Genomic DNA, 22,606 nt, shown 5'->3' on the forward strand with positions numbered 1-22,606 from the left:
AGGCAGGTAAAAGTCGGATTTTTTTCGAATTTTTTGCAGTTTTTGACCCATTTTGGGAATATTGGATCCCAGTACCAAAATATCCGGTAAGTGGGGATGTCCGGAAAGTGGGTATCCAGATAGTACGGGGATTACTGTATATATATAATATTTAAGTGGGCCTCCGCGTCCAAAGGGGGTCAAGTGCCGGCCCGGCCAGTTTTGTGATAGCACCAGAGAGCACTAGTTTAATCCTTCCTCTAATGGTTGGATGTGGAAATGACTGCCTTCCGACACTGGACATAGAGTTGAAAGTCGTATTTTGTTCTACATTGCCACATCCAAACCTGCACGCAGCTTCCTCGGCTCGAGGCAAACTCCGTGTCCAAAGGCTAGCATGTCCAGTGTAGCGAGTGCGGCGGAGGTGTTGGTGGAGGCAGGTTAGGTGTCTGTGCAGATGGATTTTGTGTTCTTGAAGTCCGGCCACTTGTACATGCCCTGTGATTGGGCCTTCAGCATCATCAAAAAGAAGATCAGGAAGACGAACTACCTGCCAAGTACTAAGGATTATGCAGATGTAATAGCATTGGCATAACAAGGACGTTCCCCATTGTGGCGTGGATGGATGACGGATTATGGATAATGGAGGATGACTGTGGCACTACATGGCACTATAGTGTCACACCTCACCTTCCCTGACCACCCCAGTTGACGACACTGGCCTGGATATTGGACGACGGAGTATGAATAACGGAGGAAAACTATGGCACTACTGGCACTGTACTGCATTCTTCACTACTAATGGGTGACTGTGGACATTAATTTTGTGTAAAGAGATAGAAAAAGTGTTAATGTGTGTGGGAGAAGAGGAGGAATGTTGATTGGGGCTGTATTATTGCTAGTAGTGGTAGTAGTAGTAATAGTATCATTTTTGTCCGGTATTTTTATGATGCTTTTATGCTGCCCATGCTATCGACTATTGTTAACAATATTAATATTGATATTATTGTAATATTTCGCAACAGGAGATGCTTGCAAAGTTCAATAAGGGGGAAACATTATGCAACTGTAACAACAAGAAACTCCCTTCCGACCCCCTTCCGACACTGGACATAGGGTTGAAAGTCGTATTTCGTTCTACATTGCCACGTCCAAACCTTGACGCAGCTGCCTCAGCTCGAGGCAAACTCTGTGTCCAAAGGCTAGCATGTCCAGTGTAGTGAGCACGGCAGAGGTGGTGGTGGTGGTGGCGGGTTAGGTGTCTGTGGAGGAGAAATTTGTGTTCCTGAAGTCCGGCCACTCGTACGTGCCCTGTGATTGGGCCTTCAGCAACATCAAAAAGATCAGGAAGACGAACTACCTGCCAAGTACTAAGGATTACGCAGATGTAATAGCATTGGCTGTAACAAGGACGTTCCCCATTGTGGCGTGGATGGATGACGGATTATGGATAATGGAGGATGACTGTGGCACTACATGGCACTATAGTGTCACACCTCACCTGCCCTGACCACCCCAGTTGACGACACTGGCCTGGATATTGGACGACGGAGTATGGATAACGGAGGAAAACTATGGCACTACTGGCACTGTACTGCATTCTTCACTACTAATGGATGACTGTGAACATTAATTTTGTGTAAAGAGATAGAAAAAGTGTTAATGTGTGTGGGGGAAGAGGAGGAATGCTGCTTGGGGCACTTTTATTGCTAGTAGTGGTAGTAGTAGTAGTAATAGTATAATTTTTGTCCGGTATTTTTATGATGCGTTTATGTTGCCCATGCTATCGACTATTGTTAACAATATTAATATTGACATTATTGTAATATTTCGCAACAGGAGATACTTGTAAAGTTCAATAAGGGTGCAACATTATGCAACTGTAACAACAAGAAATAGATACATTATTTTTTTTATAAAATTCATTATCTTCTATCAGATTCATACACTTCAGATGTTAAGCTGTAATTTGATACCAAAATGAGCACTGGACATAAATAACTAATGAAATTACAGTTGCAAACACTTTGTTGACCTTTACAAGCCTCTCCTGTAAAACTGTATTTTTGGTACATGACTCCCTTTGGATACGGAGGCCCATTTCATATATATATATATATATATATATATATATATATATATATATATACAATATATATATATATATATATATATATATATACATATATATATATATATATATATATATATATATATATATATATACACTGAAGTGGTGACATATGGAGGTTTAGGAGGACTATTGGGCCTTGGAATAGGTCACTGCCCCCAAGAAATAGGCCCTGAAGCCTTTGCCCAGAGTCAGACACACACACACAAAAAAAAAACTACTGGAGATACATAGCACCTATTTAAACCTATTTAAGACCCTATTCACACCAATAATGGACATAAAGCATGAAATAAATGAAAAGGAACCAAAGAATGATGAATTAGAATTGACTGTACCACAGCCAGGGTACTTACAGCACGTTGTGGCTGCCTTCTCTAAAGACTTTGGCAGTGGTGAAAATGATTTTGAAGCATGTACAGTAATCTAGTGTTGTGCTGCATTTACAGTAATTCTTTGCACTGTGAGTTATAATTGTTTAACACTGCACACTGTTAATTGCACCAGGCCTGTTTCAACCGCCAGTTTGAACTCCACAGTTAATCCTTTGCATTCTAAATTCTAATTTCTTAACACTGCACAACACTGTAAATTCCCGTGTGGTCTAGTGGTGAGTTATTGCAGTTTATTCACTGTTTATTCACAAAAAACGAGCACATGTGGCTTCCACTGCGATAAGATTCTGCTCACGATCGAAGTTAAGCAGTAACTGTTGGTGCCTTGGTGGTGATGGGGAAACAGAGTTGCCAGATCGCAACAGTCACATTACCAAACTCCTCAATTTTCATTGCCAAATTTAACTTTTAATTACCTGCACCAACAGTTACTGCTTAACTTCGATCGTGAGCAGAATCTTATCGCAGTGGAAGCCACATGTGCTCGTTTTTTGTGAATAAACAGTGAATAAACTGCAATAACTCACCACTAGACCACACGGGAATTTACAGTGTTGTGCAGTGTTAAGAAATTAGAATTTAGAATGCAAAGGATTAACTGTGGAGTTCAAACTGGGGGTTGAAACTGGCCTGGTGCAATTAACAGTCTGCAGTGTTAAACAATTATAACTCACAGTGCAAAGAATTACTGTAAATGCAGCACAACACTAGATTACTGTACATGCTTCAAAATCATTTTCACCACTGCCAAAGTCTTTAGAGAAGGCAGCCACAGCGTGCTGTAAGTACCCTGGCTGTGGTACAGTCAATTCTAATTCGTCATTCTTTGGTTCCTTTTCATTTATTTCATGCTTTATTTCCATTATTGGTGTGAATAGGGTCTTAAATAGGTTTAAATAGGTGCTATGTATCTCCAGTAGTTTTTTTTTTTTTTATGTGTCCGACTCTGGGCAAAGGCTTCAGGGCCTATTTCTTGGGAGCAGTGACCTATTCCAAGGCCCAATAGTCCTCCTACACCTCCACATGTCACCACTTCGGCGCTAACACCCACCATCCATATTGAATACATGCTAGGGCTGTCTCATACAGGACTGGTGTATTGGTATTAGCGGGGGTATTTTTGTGACATGTCGGCGGGTCATCTGGTAGATCAGGAAAGTCTGTTTTTAGGAAATTCAAATCCTTAAACTGTTCCCTGCCCCAGCCAGGATCGATCCTGGGTCTACTATGACTGCAGGCCACTTCTCTACCAATTCAGCCACCGCGTCACCCCACCAATATATATATATATATATATATATATATATATATATATATCATCATCATCATCATCATCAGCCGTTGAGGTCCACTGCAGGACCGGCCTATCCCTACTTCGGCAGGGATGATACAGCGAATGTATCTACCCAGGGGCTTAGGCTGTCTGGTAGAGACTGTATGTAGGGTGTAAGTGTAGTGTTGTAGTGGCTTTGGATGTGTGTGTAGTCTGTGAACCAAGTGTAATCAGTCCGCCTTAAGCTAACTGGGTGCAAGCATACTAGTATGTGACACTGGTTCAACCACAGCACCCCTTATGTCCACCAAAGTAGCAAGTGCCTTGGTGAACGATTCCTAAAGTTTTACAACTCTGGTGGGAGGTGAACCTCGTCTGCCAGCGTGTGAAATGCACACTATACCACTGTACTACAGAGGCTCCAAATTATTCAGGTGGCTTTCAATGTTAGGCTGGGTTAGGGTCCTTATATACCAGTCCAGGAGCCAGGGGCCCACTTTCTGGACAGGACCACTTTCCGGACATGCCTTTGGCTCTGTTATGTCGGATAGTGGAGGGATTACTCTATGTATATATGTATCTATATCTATCTATCTATATATATATATATATATATATATATATATATATATATATCATCTCATCTCATCAGCCGTTAGAGTGTCCACTGCAGGACCAGCCTATCCCTACCGAAGTGGGGACGATACAGCCAATGTATCTCTACCAAAGTGGCTTAGGCTGTCTAGTAGAGATTGTATGTAGGGTTAGAAGTGCTTGTAAGTGTAATTGTTGTGATGGAATGGTTTTTGATGTGTGTAGTCTGTGAACCAAGTGTAATCGGCCCACGCAAGCTGGCGGGATGCAAACATACTTTACAGTATGTGACACTGGTTCAAGCACAGCACCCCTTGTGTCCACCAATGCAGTACGTGGCCAGAAGAACGCTCCCAAAGTTTTTTTACCCTGGCGGGGCGCGAACCCTCGTTCTTCAGTGTACGAAAATGCACACTTTACCACAGAGGCTCCATGTATATATATATATATATATATATCATCCAGTCCTATGCCGCCCCATGAGAAGTGTTGGAGTCTGGGGCTAGGCAAGCTGGTCCTGACATTCAAGATGAGAGTGAACAGTCTCACTCATCCCCAAGTCACATTAAACGAGCAGTAAACCCCAGGCATCGCTTGGCTATAAACCTACACAGGCTAAATCCGATTGGAGCACCTTAATTACCCACAAAACCACCAGGTGTCATAATTTGGTTATATGGTTACCACCCAGCATGGTAAATGGTTTCCTGGTGTACAGGAAACCATTTGGCTTATCACTCGGTGAAGAGTCACCCATATGTAGAAGGAAGAGGAAAGAGTGATGGAAAGAAAGACAGAAGAGGGAGTGTAAAGTCACCCGTAGGCAGAAGGAAGAGGAAAATGAGGGAAAGAAAGACAGAAGAGGAAGGAGGGACGAGAGGAAAAGACAGACACCCAAAGCAGCACTACATTAAGTGAGCAGACGGTGAGCACCCAATCTACCACTAAATATATATATATATATATATATATATATATATATATATATATATGTATATATATTGTATATGCGGAGACCTCACTTCACCGTGAAGATATGTATGCAAACTAACCACAGGAGAAGTGAAAGGAGCGACAGTGAGTACTTTCGTATATTACATCTTCAGACAGAGTAATATACGAAAGTACTCACTGTCTCTCCTTTCATTTCTCCTGTGGTTAGTTTGCATATATATATATATATATATATATATATATATATATATATACAGAGAGAGAGAGAAAGAGAGAGAGAGAGACTAAAGGCAAAATATATATATATATATATATAGAGAGAGAGAGAGAGAGAGAGAGAGAGACCAAAGGCAACATGAATCTGAGTCTTATTACCGACTGGGTAATTAATCCAGTTCGTTCCTTGTTGTTGTGCAGCCTGTTGAGTTATTGACAATGCAATGGAACTCTGACAGCCAGAGAAAGTTCCCAGTACCCACACTAAACTACTGGCAACGAGACGAACTTTCGGACACCTGCAAGGTATTTCAGGTAAAAAAAGAAAAAGTAAAATGGCACTCAATGAATGCTACAATATCACGAACGTAGCTCATTTTCTGTATAAAACAGTTAGGTAAGTACAACTTTGCCCACCAGCTAGTCTAAAAGGTAAATATTTATTTCATTTTGCTCTCTGAACTTCAGTTTGGACTGATTGCTTTTAACCCGAGGCATCCCATCAACGTGTATACAAGTTGCAACATTTTGTCACAGTGACTCCCGACGACGTGTTTACACGTCCGTCATTTGCACATTTTTCAAGTTTTGCAGGTGATTTTTGGTAGGCTTATGTGGGAGACATTCCTCTACCCAATGACAGGTGGCGACACTGCCTGGACCCGCATTACCCCCCCCCATGCCAGTTTCTTAGCAACTCACCTGTTAGCATTGACCTGGCCGGTGAAGACGTCACGCTACAGTCACTCTGACGACGAAATTCAAGGCGAAAGTGATTCCCAGTGTGAAGGACAAATATCACGTGGCATTAGAGGAAGAAATGTGCAGAAGTGATAAGGAGTTAACTCGCCAAGGAAGGCTCAGTATGATGTGTTTGTTGAGTGAAATAACGCTCATATTGCCTATGTTATTGTGTGAAAGCCAATATACTCTTGTACTACATGTAAATTCGTACCAAATAAATAAATATCTACCTATTCCGAGTGGTTTGGAATACATACCCCTATCATAGAAAACATCTTCTCTAGAATGCGGCTCCAGAGAACACAGCACCAGGTGAGGGGAGGGTCACCTGTACAGGGCACTTCTTAGTTCAGGTGAGCACTTTCTCTCCGATTTTTCGATGGTTTTCATGAAAAGCTGAGGTTTTAGCCCCCCCCCAAAAAAAAAAAAAAAACTTTTTGAAAATCTGCCGGGATTGGTGGGGGTCATTGGTGAAAAATTTGCCGGCTTGCTGCGGGTTAAAATCAAAGCAATTCATTCTTACCTAACCTTTGGTGCTTCCACCAAATATTGGTTCAAATTACTTTAAAAATTTAAGTTGACAACATAGGGACCCTGGCCCTTGATGTTTCTCCCTGTCCTTGACCTTCAATTCTCAAAATCGGATCTTGACAAATTTTAAACTATGGCAAGTAAAAATCATTTTAGCTGGTCTAATCATCATACCTTAAGTGTCGCTCTTTTTTGTTAACAGGCTTAATGAAGACAGTTTCTAACTATTGCAGTTCTAGATTTCAAACAGAATAATTTCCTCTGCCAACAGCAAGGATAAAATAGAGAACACTTCATGTGATTGTATTTGTTAGAAAGATAAGCATTAGGAAAAATGAGAGAGTGGATAGTCCGGCCACTACACCCACAACCTTCACCAGTGGCTTTGGTACTGTTCGTGTAGCCTGATGTTTGTACACCTTAAGATGGTGGAAATATTCATTTTTGCAGCTTATTCCACATAGCTCTACGAGGACCCCACAACACCTCTTGAAAAACACTATATTAAAGACTTAAATCTTTGTTTCCACACAGCATTCAAGCTATACAGAAGGATATTTTGAAAAATGTTCAAGTGGACAGAGTAGCCTACAGTAGAGTAGAAACGAGGTGGAATAAAAAAAAAAACATGACATTATCTGTGGTAAATTGTTAAGTTAGGGAATTTTCCATTTAGTGAAAAATGAAATGCAGTACATTAAAATTTCAGTAAATTTCATTTCTCTCTCTCTCTCTCTCTCTCTCTCTCTCTCTCTCTCTCTCTCTCTCTGTCAGAGAATTGCTGTACACATCTTCATTTTGTTCCTTATTTTCTTATATGAAGGCCAACTTTGAAGCATTGAGTGAAACTGCAATGTTTCAGTATCAGATGACCTTCGCCCCCTATGCCTCTTCCATCCCACTCATTATATTCCTCCTCCTGCTCCTCCTCCTCTTCCTCCTGCTCCTGCTGCTGCTCCTCCTCCTCCTCCTCCTCCTCCTTCTTCTTCTTCTTCTTCTCTTTCTCTCATTATGGAGTTACAGTATACGTCGTAATTTTGCTCTTGGATTTTTTATTAAAAACTATATTTCAAGGATTGAGTGATAGTACAGTTTTCTAAATATTATGTACATTCCCCATTAATCAGTGCAATACAGTCTATATTAGTGGCTCTGCAGCAGAGCTTCTGTAGGGATAGATTATTGGAACCCTGTTATTTTTGCCTGCATTGGTAGCCAGCAGGGCAATGAGTGGACAGTGTTCTTCTGACGGATTTCATAAGTGGAGGCCTTTGGAGTCATAAGTGATATTGTATAAGATAATTTGACATGGAGAATCCAAATCTGCCATCAACTGACTCATGACGTGATGCCATCTAGTGATAACTTGTGTTAAAGTGCTTAATTTGAGCCTATTGAGACATAACACCGGTCCCAATATGGTTATTTGACATGAAGGATCAAAATATGCTTTCAGCTGACACCTGTGGGGGTGCCATCTAGTTGCAACTTAGTAACATTCTTCAATTAAGCCCACTGAGACATAAAAGTGGCCTCTCTTAAGGCTAATTACTTTTTATAGCAAACCGTTTGAAACAAGAGCCTCGTTGCAGGTCCCAGAGCAATCCCACTCTTGTTATCTGTGGCAATAGCCAGCAGGTCAGTGAGTGACTTTTGTTCTTCTTCTGTTTCTGGCAGATTTGTTAAAAGGAGGCTCTGGGAGAAGACTAACAGAGACGTTTGCGGAAGGGGAAAGACACAAAATCTTACGGGCAAAAACTGGATCAAGTGAGTTCAACGCTATGCTTTCTGTATGGTGAGCCCTTTGAGGGTGAAGGACTGAGTAAAGTAGGCGCGTGCCGATGAGCGTCAAACTGTTTGAAACAAGAGCCTCGCCACAGGTCATAGAGCAATTCTACTCTTGTTTGAACTAAGCACACACAAGTGCATTACAGCAGAATACACACCTACACTTTACACATTTCTGTACACACTTTTCTACTCCTTCACACACACACACACACACACACACACACACACACACACACACACACACACACACACGTACACACACACACACACACACACACACACACACACACACTCAAATGTGGATGGAATGGTATCAAAATTACTAGAGATGAATGATTGCCAGAGAAAATGAACCACAAATAATATGCCTAACTGAAACAAAATTAATACCAAGGATATCAAATGACATACTAAACTTAGAGGAATACAATATATGGAGAAGAGACAGATATTCAAAAAAGAAGGAGGAATTATAATATTAACTAAGAAAAATCTAAAAGTCAAGGAAATAAAACTAGATATACCATCACAAGTAGAACTGATTGCAGTAGAGATCGACACATCTGAAGGTAAAATAATTGTAGCCAATTTGTACATGCCACCCAGATCAAACACATGGGAAAGAGACGAATATGAGGACCTGGCAGAGAGTACAATTCAGAGTGTAAGATCATTGCTACATAAAATGGAAGAGAAATCGGAAAGAATTATACTAACTGGGGACTTCAACACAAATATAAATTGGAATACTCTAGATATAAATAGCCAAGAAAGCTGTTGGGACCAAAAGCTCCTGGATCTTGTACAAGAGTTTTTCTTAACGCAACATGTGAGGGAAACCACCAGAAAAAGAGGATTTGATGTACCTTCAGTGCTAGATCTAATATTTATAAAGCAAGAAAATGATATTGACAGTTTAATTATTCACCCTCCACTCGGCAAAAGCGATCATGCAGTACTAAATTATAATTTCAGGATAGCATATGACATAGTAAACAGCAATGATAGTTACAAAAAGAGCCTAAACTATAAAAAGGGAAATTATCAAGACCTAAAGAAGTATTTCTTAGAAGTTGATTGGGAAAATGAGCTTAGAGGACAAGATTTAAATGCTGTATATAAAAATTTTTGTGAATTTTATGAAATAGGAGTCCAGAAGTACATCCCACAGCACAAAGAAGCAGATAAGAAAATACAGAAATGGTTCAATACAGAATGTAAAAAATCAAAAGAAAGAAGAGATTTGTTGTGGAATAGATACAGAAGACACACTAGTGAAAGGGCATATAATAATTACAAACAGGCAAGAAACGACTATACAAGAATAAGGAGGGAAGCCCAAAAACAGTTTGAGGAGGATAAAATAAATAAAAGTAGTGATCAACCAAAGCTGTTTTACAGCTATATCAGAAGCAAAACTAAAGTAAAAGATATAATACAATCCATTACGGACGAGGGAATCACTTATACACAAGAGAAAGATATTTGTGAAGCACTAAATAAGAATTTCCAATTAGTTTTTACAGAAGAAAAAATTTTTGAGAGGGACTATGTGGAACACGCATGTCCACACATACTACCAGATATACAAATAGCAGAAAAAGTAATACAGGAGGAGTTAAGTAGATTAGACAGAGGAAAAGCAAGTGGTCCTGATGAAATTTCATGTTGGGTATTACGAGAATGTGCAAAGGAGTTAAGTAAACCATTATTTTTAATTTTCAAGAAATCCTTGAGTCAAGGTAAACTACCTGATATTTGGAAAAAAGCAAATATTGTCCCCTTATTCAAGAATGGAAATAGACAAAATCCACTCAACTACCGACTAGTATCACTGACCAGTGTTGTAAGCAAGGTATTAGAAAAACTTATAAGAAAAGCTTGGGTAAACCATCTAGAAGAACACAGTATGATAACAGAAAGACAGTTTGGTTTCAGAAAAGGAAAATCATGTGTTACTAATCTGTTGAGCTACTATGAGAGAGTAATAAACACAATACAGGAAAGGGAAGGATGGGTGGACAGTATCTATTTAGATTTCAAGAAAGCTTTTGACACAGTACCACACCAAAGACTTTTATGGAAACTCTACCATCAAGGAGGAATTCGAGGCAAACTGTTTTGTTGGATGCAAGACTTTCTCATAAAAAGAGAAATGAGGACAGTACTTAGAGGAAACTACTCATCATGGAAAGAAGTGACTAGTGGAGTACCACAGGGTTCAGTGCTGGCACCAATTATGTTTTTAGTGTTATATAAATGATATAAACAGTAACACTGGAAATGAGAGCTATCTGAATATATTTGCAGATGATGCAAAAATACAAAGGAGAATTACTAACACAGACTCTTGTAAAGAGCTACAAGAAGAATTAAATAAACTTCATGAATGGAGTAGTACACGGCAAATGGAATTCAATGTGGACAAGTGTCATGTAATCAAGTTTGGTAAAAGTGGAAAAAGACCTGATTGGGATTATAAGTTAGGAAATAAAACCCTATACACATCAGAAAGAGAGAAAGAGCTAGGTGTGATTATCAATAACAGACTATCTCCGGCTGACCACATCAGCGAGAAGGTACGGAACATGTATACTCTGCTTGCAAATATGAGAATAGCATTCACATACATAAATGAAGGCATGCTAAGAAGGATAATAACAGCATTCATTAGACCAACCCTGGAATATGCATCAGTAGTCTGGAGTCCTCATCTCAAAAAGCATATAGACAAGATTGAAAAAGTTCAAAGGGCCGCTACAAGATGGATACCAAGCTTAAGGGACCTAAGCTACGAAGAAAGACTAAATAAACTGAATCTACCAACACTACAGGAGAGAAGGAAAAGAGGTGACATGATAATGCTATATAAATGCATATCAGGAAAGGAGAAAATAGACATAAATGATTACTTAACATATGGAGGAGCATCAGCAAGAGGACACTGCAAAAAAACTGCATAAGAAGAGAGGTGATAAAGACGTAAGGAAATTCAGTTTCCCAAACAGAGCAATTGATCAATGGAATGCACTACCGAATGAAATAGTGTGTGCCAAAACAATTCACAAATTTAAGGATATGTACGATAAATATGGTTTAAGACACGGGACAGTACGAGCTTGACTCATTCCTGTAAAGATACAATTAGGTAAGAATTAGGTAAGAACACACACACACACACACACACACACACACACACACACACAAAACGTTGCCACAGTCAGAGTTGGTATATGAGCAGCGGTTATACATGGGCAATATTTTTGGTCACCTGTTGCTGGTTTAATTTGTGTTTATAATCAAATTCACCAATGACCCCTGGAAATTGACAGCAAAACAGAGTGCTTTTAGGCCGGACCTGATCACTTGTAATTACTGGTAACTGTTCGTTATCAACAAGCCCACGTGATCAAAAGGATTGAGTGTGTTTGTTAAATGACATTTTCTAAATACTTTCTGGATTATACAAGGAAATTTGTCAGCCTAATCCTTATTCCAGTTGTTTATGATTATGTATAAGCTAGAAGTCTGTTCCTATTCGTTTATATGTATATATATACAGAGGTGAGCACCCGGTACACAAAAAGTATCGTCGGTAATGGTACCGGTACTTGCCAAAAATTGTAGTGCCACCACTGGTACCGGTACAAAAAAAAAAAAAAAAAAAGAAGTACCGAGTACCGACTCGGTACTCGGTACATGAATATAAATAAATTTGCTCAGTACTGATTTTTTTATATACCACATTCAGCACCCAGTGACCAGTCTTGTCAGCAAAGCCGGACCTGAGGAGAGATGAAAGATGTTGTCAGACGATTGTCAGTCACATTAACTATGGGGTGACTAAAGCGTAAGATTTTACGACCGTTCAGTCTTTTACTTTCAATACATAGATCGCTAAACTTTAAGTGGCCACTGTAATTCACATTCTTATACACCTAGTTTAGTGTTTATCAAATTAAACACAATTTTATGACTACATTGTGTCATTACTGTACATGCACAATAATCTGATTAATAATTACACAGTGTATTTCAGTTATCTTTTCCAGTGTTGCCCTTGAGGAAAATGAGCATTTCAAAATGACAGTCATTAAGTCCAGCCCGTTTTGGTTTGAGCACATCCTTCCCCAATGAAAACAGACGTTCCACAGCAGCACTGGATGATATTGGCGTGTTATAAGCTACAAATAAGTCTCTGAAAACCTTGCAAGGAAAGCAGTCCTTGTTGATTTAGCGTTCCTTTGGTTTCTCCAAAAATTCCTTCACTAGCTATATCTCAGTCTCCCTCTTCTTCCTCCCCTTTTACATAGAGGGGTTCGAAAAACTCTTCCTTGACATCCTGCTCGTCATCATCATCAGTGGTGCTGCTCTCCGCGACCTCTAGCTTGCTCTTCAGCAGTGACACCATCTTCTCCACCCTCCTCCTCATTTTCTCTGTGAAGTAGGAGGTAGACTCAGATAACCACGCCAACCACGATAGCTTGAATTGGGGATGAAAGACAGCAGCAAGCAGGCAGTCAAAGTCCTCGAAACGATGGGCGAACCTGCCTTCCACGACCCCATTCACTGCGATCCTCGTTTTTTAAAATCACACGATGCGTGAACATAGATAAATAAAATGTACCGGTACCGAGTACCGACAATATATGCCTAAAATAATGTGTCGGTACATGACGAAAAAGTAGTGTCACTACTGTTACTGGTACTCGAATTGTAACTCGGTAATGTAACTCGGTACTTCTGTACCTCGTTACTGCCCACCTATATATATATATATATATATACACACCGGTATATATACTTTTGGTTGTAACAGAGAATAGTGTGACTGTACCCTGTTACAAAAGTGAAAGAGATAACACACACACACACACACACACACACACACATGTAACAACTAAATTGCCATACTGTTGTTAAGGTAATAGGTACAGTAGAACTTGTGCAATTTGGGATCTGATATTGCGAAATAATTACGCAAATGTCTGATGTTTAATGAACAAGTGATTAAATGAAATATTTGAGGGATGTGTGAATTAAATATTTTCAGAAACGGCGAGTGACACTTATTTTGTAATGAGAACAAGGATGCGCTGTACTGAACCTGAAAACAAATACAGAAGGTAAACGATGAAGAACTGTGAATGATTTTACATTGCTATTTATAATATGGAAATATTTTTCTGCCCACAGTAAGTTTATGATATTGCCGAAGGATGTGTAATGGCATTTTGAGTGCTATGCGTCAAATATGGTACCGGTATATAGTTTTGGAGACGGGGCTGACCTGGTGAGGAATGGAATCTGGGAATCTGTCACATTTATGCATGCATTTGATAATATATTGCTTTTTAATATCTCTTCATCTATCTATCTGTTTATTTACAGATAAATATCTATATCTCTATAGGTAGACAGATAAACAGAGAGACAGATAAATGGATAGGTAGGTAGATAATACTTTACCATATGTATGTACTATACATATGCTTATGGTGGTTTGGAGTGTTATAATGTGTTTGAACGACGAGACGTGAGGGGAAGTATAGGAAAGAGGAAAATATTGGTTGGAAGGCAAAAGGCCTCAGAGCATAATGTGCTGGTGAATGGAGAGAGATTAACCCATTGGCGCCCAGTGTCCTGTACAAAGGACAGAACTGGGTGTTTTCAAAACTTGATAGAGAAGGGATCCTCGGGGTAGGGACCTATGAGCTTTGCGACTATGAGCCGATAGGATGAAGGTGGTACGTTTAGTACCCTTCCACCAAAATCCATTGCACAGGAGCTCTGGCCACTAATGGGTTAAGTGGCGGAAGTTGTTAAGTACCTAGGTGAGTAACGGGAAAGACAAATTGATGTATAATGGAATGAAGAAGTAGAAGGGTATAAGGTAATCACTGGGTGGTGGTATGAATGCATTTACAAGGCAATAGGTTTGTATACAGAAAGTAAAAGTGGACTGGTTGAAGGTGTGTTATTGCCTACTTGAGTATATTACTATGAAACTATGGAATGATGTGTATATCGAATATCAGGAATAACAGTCCGAGTATGTAGGGGTTAGGATTGATACAATATTTGATATAAAAATTCGTGAATGATATGGAGTAAAGACATATGGACTGTAGATGGATGTGTATTTTCATGGAATATTCACCTTGAGGGAATGGATATGAACATACGTCTTGTGGTGAATGGAAAATAAATGTGTGAGTCTGATGGTACATCTTGGCATGGTTAACTAAGATGACTGGGCATGGTCAGTATGATAATAAGAGTAGTATGGGCTGGAAGACTGTAAATGAATCACAAATGACAGAAATGGAGAGATGAGGTAAGGTGTTTTTGGAGATCCAAACAATAAAGGTTCTACCAATTTAACCCCTCCATGGCTGTTGGCACTGAACGATGTTTTTTTTTGTAGCGTGGCTGCCGACGTCAATGCAGCGCAACTTGTAAAGAACTGTGAAAAACTTTGGGAAATGAACGTACATCTGGGACATCTTGAGACTGACCTACACTACACTCCCACACACCCCATCTGTGAGTTCAGCGCTTCCCTGTGGTGAGTGGACGTCTGATTATCGCTTGTGGCCATGCCTCCAACCCATTGCACCGCCACCCTCTGGGCATGTGTTGGAGGCTGATCAGACCTGAAATCAGGTAAAGACTGTTCCCCAGGGATGGGGAGAGTGACACGGATAGGAGTGGATCTCAGGAGGAGCATGCCTGTAGTGCTGACGAGTTTTGTGATGAGGAAAGCTACGAGTTGTATGCAACTCATATATATATATATATATATAATATAGGCGTTTTCCTGCTAACAGGGGGTAGCCAAGACAGGATGGCACACTGACCAAAATACTCATCCACACACACACACACACACACACACACACACACACACACATTTACTTGTATCTTAGCCTCTAAAAGCAGAAGGGATCACTCCTCACTGCACCACACCACACGAGGTTAATTGCACAATGAAATCCAGTGACATTCGCAGCAGGGCCCAACAACAGGGCTGGTGTACCCCTGGCACATCATGATGGACCTATCCTCTTCCCCACACTTGACTCAATGATCTATCAGACCAGTTGCAGGGAGAACATCCCGTCGGGGCCGCGTCATCATTTATGGATTCACAATTTCCCTCCATTCATCCCTATCACGTGCAGCTACCCTTTCTTGCTTTACAGACATCTCTTCACATTGTCTGTCCATCCTTTTTGTGGTCTTCCCCTCAGTCTTACACCTCTCACATCAGATCCAGCTTTCTTTTTCACCAGATGCTCTTCATCCATCTTGCCTAGGTAAAGTCTTTTACCTTTGTCTATCAACTTGCACCTTTCCTTCTTGCTAGAAGTTTGCTCTCATTCAGCCAGTCCCAAAGAAGGGTGACCATTCCCAGCCCTCTAAATATCGTCCAATTGCTTTAACATCCTGTGTCTCAAAAGTTTTCAAGTCAATTGTTAGCAAAAATTTAAAAACATTTTTCCTATCACAACCTTCTTTCTGATCATCAGTATGGGTTCCGTCAGGGATGCTCCACTGGCAATCATCTCACTTACTTTCAGACTCCTGGTCATCCTCCTTTCGGGACTTTGGCGAAAGCTTTACCATTGCACTTGACATCTCAAAGGCTTTCGATTGAGTCTGGCATAAATCTTTAACCCACCCCATCCCGGCAGATTTTTAACCAATGATCTCCCCCAGTCCCAGCAGATTTTCGATTTTGTATTACTTTTTTTTGGCTAAAACCTCCACCTTTTATGAGAAACATCGAAAATTCATAGAGCTTTAAAATGCCAATACAGGTAACAATACCCTTAGCTGGCTGTGTTTTCTATGGGGCCTGGCTCCAGATAAAACATGTTCTATGGAAGGGGTGACTATCCCAAGCAACTCATAATAGGTATTTATTTATTTATTTGGTATGAATGTATATGTAGTACAAGAGTATATTGGTTTTCACACTAATATAAGCGATGGAAGCTTTGTTTCACTCATCAAACACATCAACATACTGCACCTTTTTTGGTGACATTACCTTATCATCATTTCTGACTGTTTCTTCCTCTAACGCTATGTAAACTCTGTCCTTCACATTGTTATCGATTGGGGAATCACTCTGGCCTTGAATTTTGTACCATGGTGTGATGTATCTTTACTGGCCAGTTCACTGGTAACAGGTGAGTTGCCAAGAAATTGGCGTGCGGGGGAGGGGGAAGGTCACGTGGGGTAAGGCATTGTCCCCACCTGGCATCGGGCATCGGGTAGAGGAAGGTGTCCCGTGTATGCGCACCAAAAATCACGCGCAAAATTTGAAAAATGCGTAAATGACAGACCTTGCAATTGCAACATCTGTCACTTACACATTTCAACCTCTGTCTTGTCAATGGGAATCAGAGTGACAAAAAGTTTGGACGTATATATACGTCAACGGGATGCGGCTGGTTAATTTTCAAACTACCCTCTTACAGTTTCCATCCTTCTATCTGAGCCTTCATCTGTAGCAGCATTTCTCAACCTTTTTACCCTTATGGAACCCTTGAAATATTTTTCATGTCTCAGGGAACCCACACATAAAAAGTTCTATACATCATTATTAATATCTTTCTTTCTCTTGTATTAACTTGAAGTTCATAAGGAAAACATAACATTTTTTTTGAAAACTGGTTTAAGCAAAAAATACCTTACATTTATCTGAAATTTCCTGACAGTGCAAAAAAATAATAAATAATTAAAAAGTAAATAAATAATTGAAATCAAACTGCTTGTTCTAAAGACCTCATACGGAGGTTTTCATTCACACACAAAAATAAACATAAATAACCAGTATCATATATAACACATAAAAACAGAATGAAAACGGATACTATCTACTAGTACTACTACAGTACCATGATTAATTAACTTAAACAAATAAAACTGAAGCAAATTAAGGTAAACAGAAGAATTAACCTTGGAAGAGAGAGAGAGATAGACAGACAGACAGAGGGAGAGAGAGAGAGAGGAGAGAGAGAGAGAGAGAGAGAGAGAGAGAGAGAGAAAGAACACACAAAAACTTCCCATAAACTAACAAAATCATAAACATGCTTAAACTGTTAAAATTCATATAAAATCCCTACATGATGGGTAACATTTACTAAATAACGTGGGTGAATGAGGTATTGTACCAGCACGCCAGGAAGAACATTCGGGACTGATGGAGACTGTGCTTGTACTCGAGTCATTTGATGATACACGTGTATAGTAAAATTACAAATGTGAAATTAAACACAAAAATGACTCAGAAATGCATTTACATATAATTAACCTATTAATCACTATTTCTCTGGGTACCCCGAGTGACCTCTTGCGGAACCCTAGGGTTCCAGGGAACCCGGTTGAGAAACACTGATCTATCGCTTCCTTTCTGGTCGTTCTGTAGCTGCTGTTGTAGATGGCCATCGTTCTTCTCCTAGACCTATCAACAGTGTTGTTCCTAAGGGCTCTGTCCTATCACCAAATCTCTTCCTTTTATCCATCAATGACCTTCTAAGCTGTACATCTAACCCTATCCACTCGTACACTGATGATTCCACCCATCACCTTTCCATTCGGTTCCTGTTCTCAGCAGTTACTTCAACAAACAAGGGATGAGGCTATGGCGCACTTAATGTCTGATTTGGCTCATATTTCTGACTGGGGTAAAAATAATCTGGTTGTTTTTAATGCATCAAAGACTCAGTTCTTACACCTATCAACCCGAAAAAATCTTCCACAGGAGCACCCACTAATGTTTAATAATATCCAGCTCAATCTTGCATCATCCTTGAACATCCTTGGCTTTTCATTCACTCGGGACTTATCTTGGAAAGATCATATTACATGTCTTGTAAAATCTGCTTCCAAGAGATTAGGTGTGCTAAGCCGACTCCGTACCGTCTTTACCCCTGCAAAGTTGTTGACTTTATACACGTGTTTTATTCGCCCCTGTGTAGAGTACAACTCTCATGTGTGGGGAGGCTCACAACATACAGCTCTTCTCAATTGGGTGGAGTCAAAGGCTTTTCATCTCATTTGCTCTCCTCCTCTTACTGGGTCCCTTCAGCCTCTGTCTTTTCACCGCAATGTTGCATCTTTATCTCTTTTCTGTCACCACTTCAATGGTCACTGCTCCTCTGAACTGTCTGCTTGCATCCCTCCACCTCTCCACCTTTATGACGGGCGTATAGCACCCATTTAGCAACAAACTCTCATCCCTTTTCTGTCCAACTCTCTAATGCAAGAGTTAACCGTTACTCCCAGTTCTTCATTTATGCAACAGGTCAACTCTGGAACTGTCTCCCCCTGTCTGTATTTCCTGCTTCCTATGATCTCCAGTCTTTCAAACGCAGTGTGTCCAGGCATCTCGAAATGATCGGATCTTGAATTTGGCTCTCTTTTATATTCTTTTTTTTTTCTTCTTGGAGGGAACGGTTTGCGGGCTTCTGGTCTTTGGTTCCTTCTTCCATGCATAATATATATATATATATATATACAGCGTTCTCTTTACACCCATTCTAAGTGAATGACATCTAAACACCTTTTCATTCCTCCCAGCACCTTTACCACTTCGTTCATTCTGAACTTCACCTCTACATCTATTCTTCCATTCACAGCAATGTGTGACCCTGAATACTTAATACACTCTACCTCTTCAAGCAACTCGCCAATCAAAACTACATTCATCCACCTACTCTGTACCAACCTCATACACTTGATCACTTTACTCATATTCTCATTCACTATAAATTTCCTCCATTCACACACACATCTACTGTAGACTCCTCTACCAACTGTCTCAATCTCTCCTTTGAATCGGCCACCAGTGCAGTATCATCTGCAAAAAGCAGCTGACTCAGATTCCATCCTCTACCATCAGCATTCACCAGGCTCAAACCTTTACCTAACACTTGCATTCACCTCCCTTACAACACCATCCATATAACTATCAAACAACCAATGCGACATCACACATCCCTGTCGCAAACGACATCACACATCCCTGTCGCAAGCCCACTCTCACGGGAAACCAATCACTCACAGTATTTCCTACTCCTACCCACGTTCTACTATTAACATGAAAACTTTCCACTCCTTTTAACAACCTACCTCATAATCCATACAGTCTCAAAGCAGTCCATAAAGCCTCCCTATCAATTCTATTATTCGCATTCTCTAAATTCATGAATGCCCAAAACACATGCTTACCTTTCGCTAAATACTCTTCACACACCTGCCCCACAGCAAGCACCTGATCCACTTATCCCCTCCCTCTCCTAACATCACACTACTCATTACCAATCATTCCTTCTGTACCCTCTCTAACTCTCTAATCAACAGTCAACCATACACCTTACCTACGACACTTAATAGACTTATACCCCTAAAACTAGCACATTCATACTTATCACCCTTACTTTTATACAGTGGAACCACACACACACACACACACACACACACACACACACACACACACACACACACACACACACACACACACTTGCCCAGTCAATGGGCACCATACTGCTAACAAAACACAAAATCAGCTGACTTGGTATCCACCCAGTAGACACTCCACCACATTTCAAACATTCCACAGCCCACTCATCCATACCTGCAGCTTTTGTTGCTTTCATCTCCTTTATTGCCTCCTGGACTTCCTCCATTGTGATCAAAGAATCATTCAACTCTCCTAACACATTTATTCCTACCTTCCTTCCATCTGCCAAAATCTCAGCCTTCCTTTCCTCTTCTACATTTAACAATCTTTCAAAATACTCTGCTCATCTCTATCTTACTGCATCCATCTCAGTTGACATCCTTCCATCCTCTGCTTTTAATCGCTCTTCCATCTCAAACTCCCTTTTCACACCTTTTTCACATCCTTCCAAGATATTTTCTTATCCTGTTGAAATTCTCAGTCAACCACCTACCCCACCCCATATCTGCTTCCACTTTAGCATCATGCACAGCCCTTCTTGTCCCATTCCTCTTTCCATATGACACCTCATCCTTCGTCTGAAGTCTCACTTCATTTGCACATGTCTTCTTAGCCACAGCCATAATTACTTCCTCACACAACCATTCACTTCCTTTTCTTACACCACCACCCTCTCATCTCAAACCACAGACCTCTTCCGCATACCCCACCACAGCACTCTTAAACATCTGCCGTACCTCCTCCACACCATCATTTTCCTGATGTTTCACTGCATTCCACTTATCTTTCAGCTTCTCCTGATACTCAGTCATTCTCTCTCTTTTGTCCAACTCCTCACTTTCAAAACCTCACTGCCACACTCAAAGCTCCTAGCTCTCACCCATCCCATACCTACTGTCAACTTTCCCTCCACCAGGTGTGGTCAGACATACCTCCACCTACCTTTCTCAAAACTCTCACATCCAACAATCTTACATTCCTGGACACAACCACATTGTCCATTAATGCTTTATCAACAACCCATCCACTCTCCTGTCTCACCAATATATACCTACAAATATCTTTCTTCCCAAACAAGGTATATCCAATCATTATCTCTTGCTCAACACAAATCCCTATCATTCTTTCCCTGTTATCATTTTCCCCAGGCACACCATCCATGCCAATAACACCTTTAGGTGCTACATTTCCTACTCTAGCATTCAGATCTTCTATCAATACTACATTCATATCTGCTCCTGGTGTCTGCAGACACTCGTCAAAATCATTCCAGAAACACTCCCTCTCTCCTTCATCCCTTTCACTACCAGGCCCATGGGCACTCACAAATACCAGCAACTCATGTCCAAATTTTACATTCTCCCACATCATTCTCGATGACATCTCCTTCCACTCAGTCACACGCTGCTGCACTTCTGGCCTCACTAATAAGGCCAATCCTTCTTTTGCTCTTCCTCTATCAACATCTGACATCCTTCCAGCCACACCTCGAAACTTAGTTTCACCTTTCCCTTTTACTTTTGTTTCACTGAAAGCTAACACATCCAACTTTCTTCTCACAAACATTCTTCCAACCTCCTTCCTTTTAGCATCAATCGTACTGCATCCACACACATTCATAGACCCAATCTTCAGGGTACGGGGATAACTTAATTCCCTTTCCTCCTCTATGCCATGTCTCACTGTAAGAATTAAAAATACAAAGGAAGGGTTCCCTGGTCCTCTCACCCCGCCCCTTTTAGTCACCTTTACGACATGCAGGGAAAACAGTAGCAGAATTCCTCCTAACATAACCTAGCCACAGAGTTGTAGCAACACCCCATAGTGCGGCCAGACTGTGACCCCCCAGCCTCAGAGAATACTGTACATCTGTCTGTCTGTCTGTCTCTCTCTATATATATATGGAGCCTCTGTGGTACAGTGGTAGAGTGTGCGTTTCGCACACTGTGAGCGCGGGTTCGCTTCCCGCCAGAGTTGTAAAAACTTTGGGAAGCGTTCACCAAGCCACTTGCTACTTTGGCGGACATAAGGGGTGCTGTGGTTGAACCAGTGTCGCATACTAGTGTGCTTGCACCCAATCGGTTTAAGGCAGGCCGATTACACTTGGTTCACAGACTACACACACATCCAAAGCCACTCCAACACTACAATTACACTCACAAGCACTTCTCACCCTACATACGAGTACAGTCTCTACCAGACAGCCCAAGCCACTGGGTAGAGATACATTGGCTGTATCATGCCAGATTCGGTAGGGATAGGCCGATCCTGCAGTGGACCTCAACGGCTGATGATGATGATATAATATATATATATATATATATATATATATATATATATATATATATATATATATATATATATATATATATATATATATATATATATATATACAGTATATATATATATATATATATATATATATATATATATATATATATATATATATATATATCGTCTCATCTCATCAGACATTTGAGTGTCCACTGCAGGACCGGCCTATCCCGACCGAAGTGGGGATG

The sequence above is a fragment of the Coenobita brevimanus genome, chromosome 35, assembly GCF_032717465.1.
Source record: "Coenobita brevimanus isolate Jiangsu-jjx chromosome 35, ASM3271746v2, whole genome shotgun sequence".
NCBI lineage: Eukaryota > Metazoa > Arthropoda > Malacostraca > Decapoda > Coenobitidae > Coenobita > Coenobita brevimanus.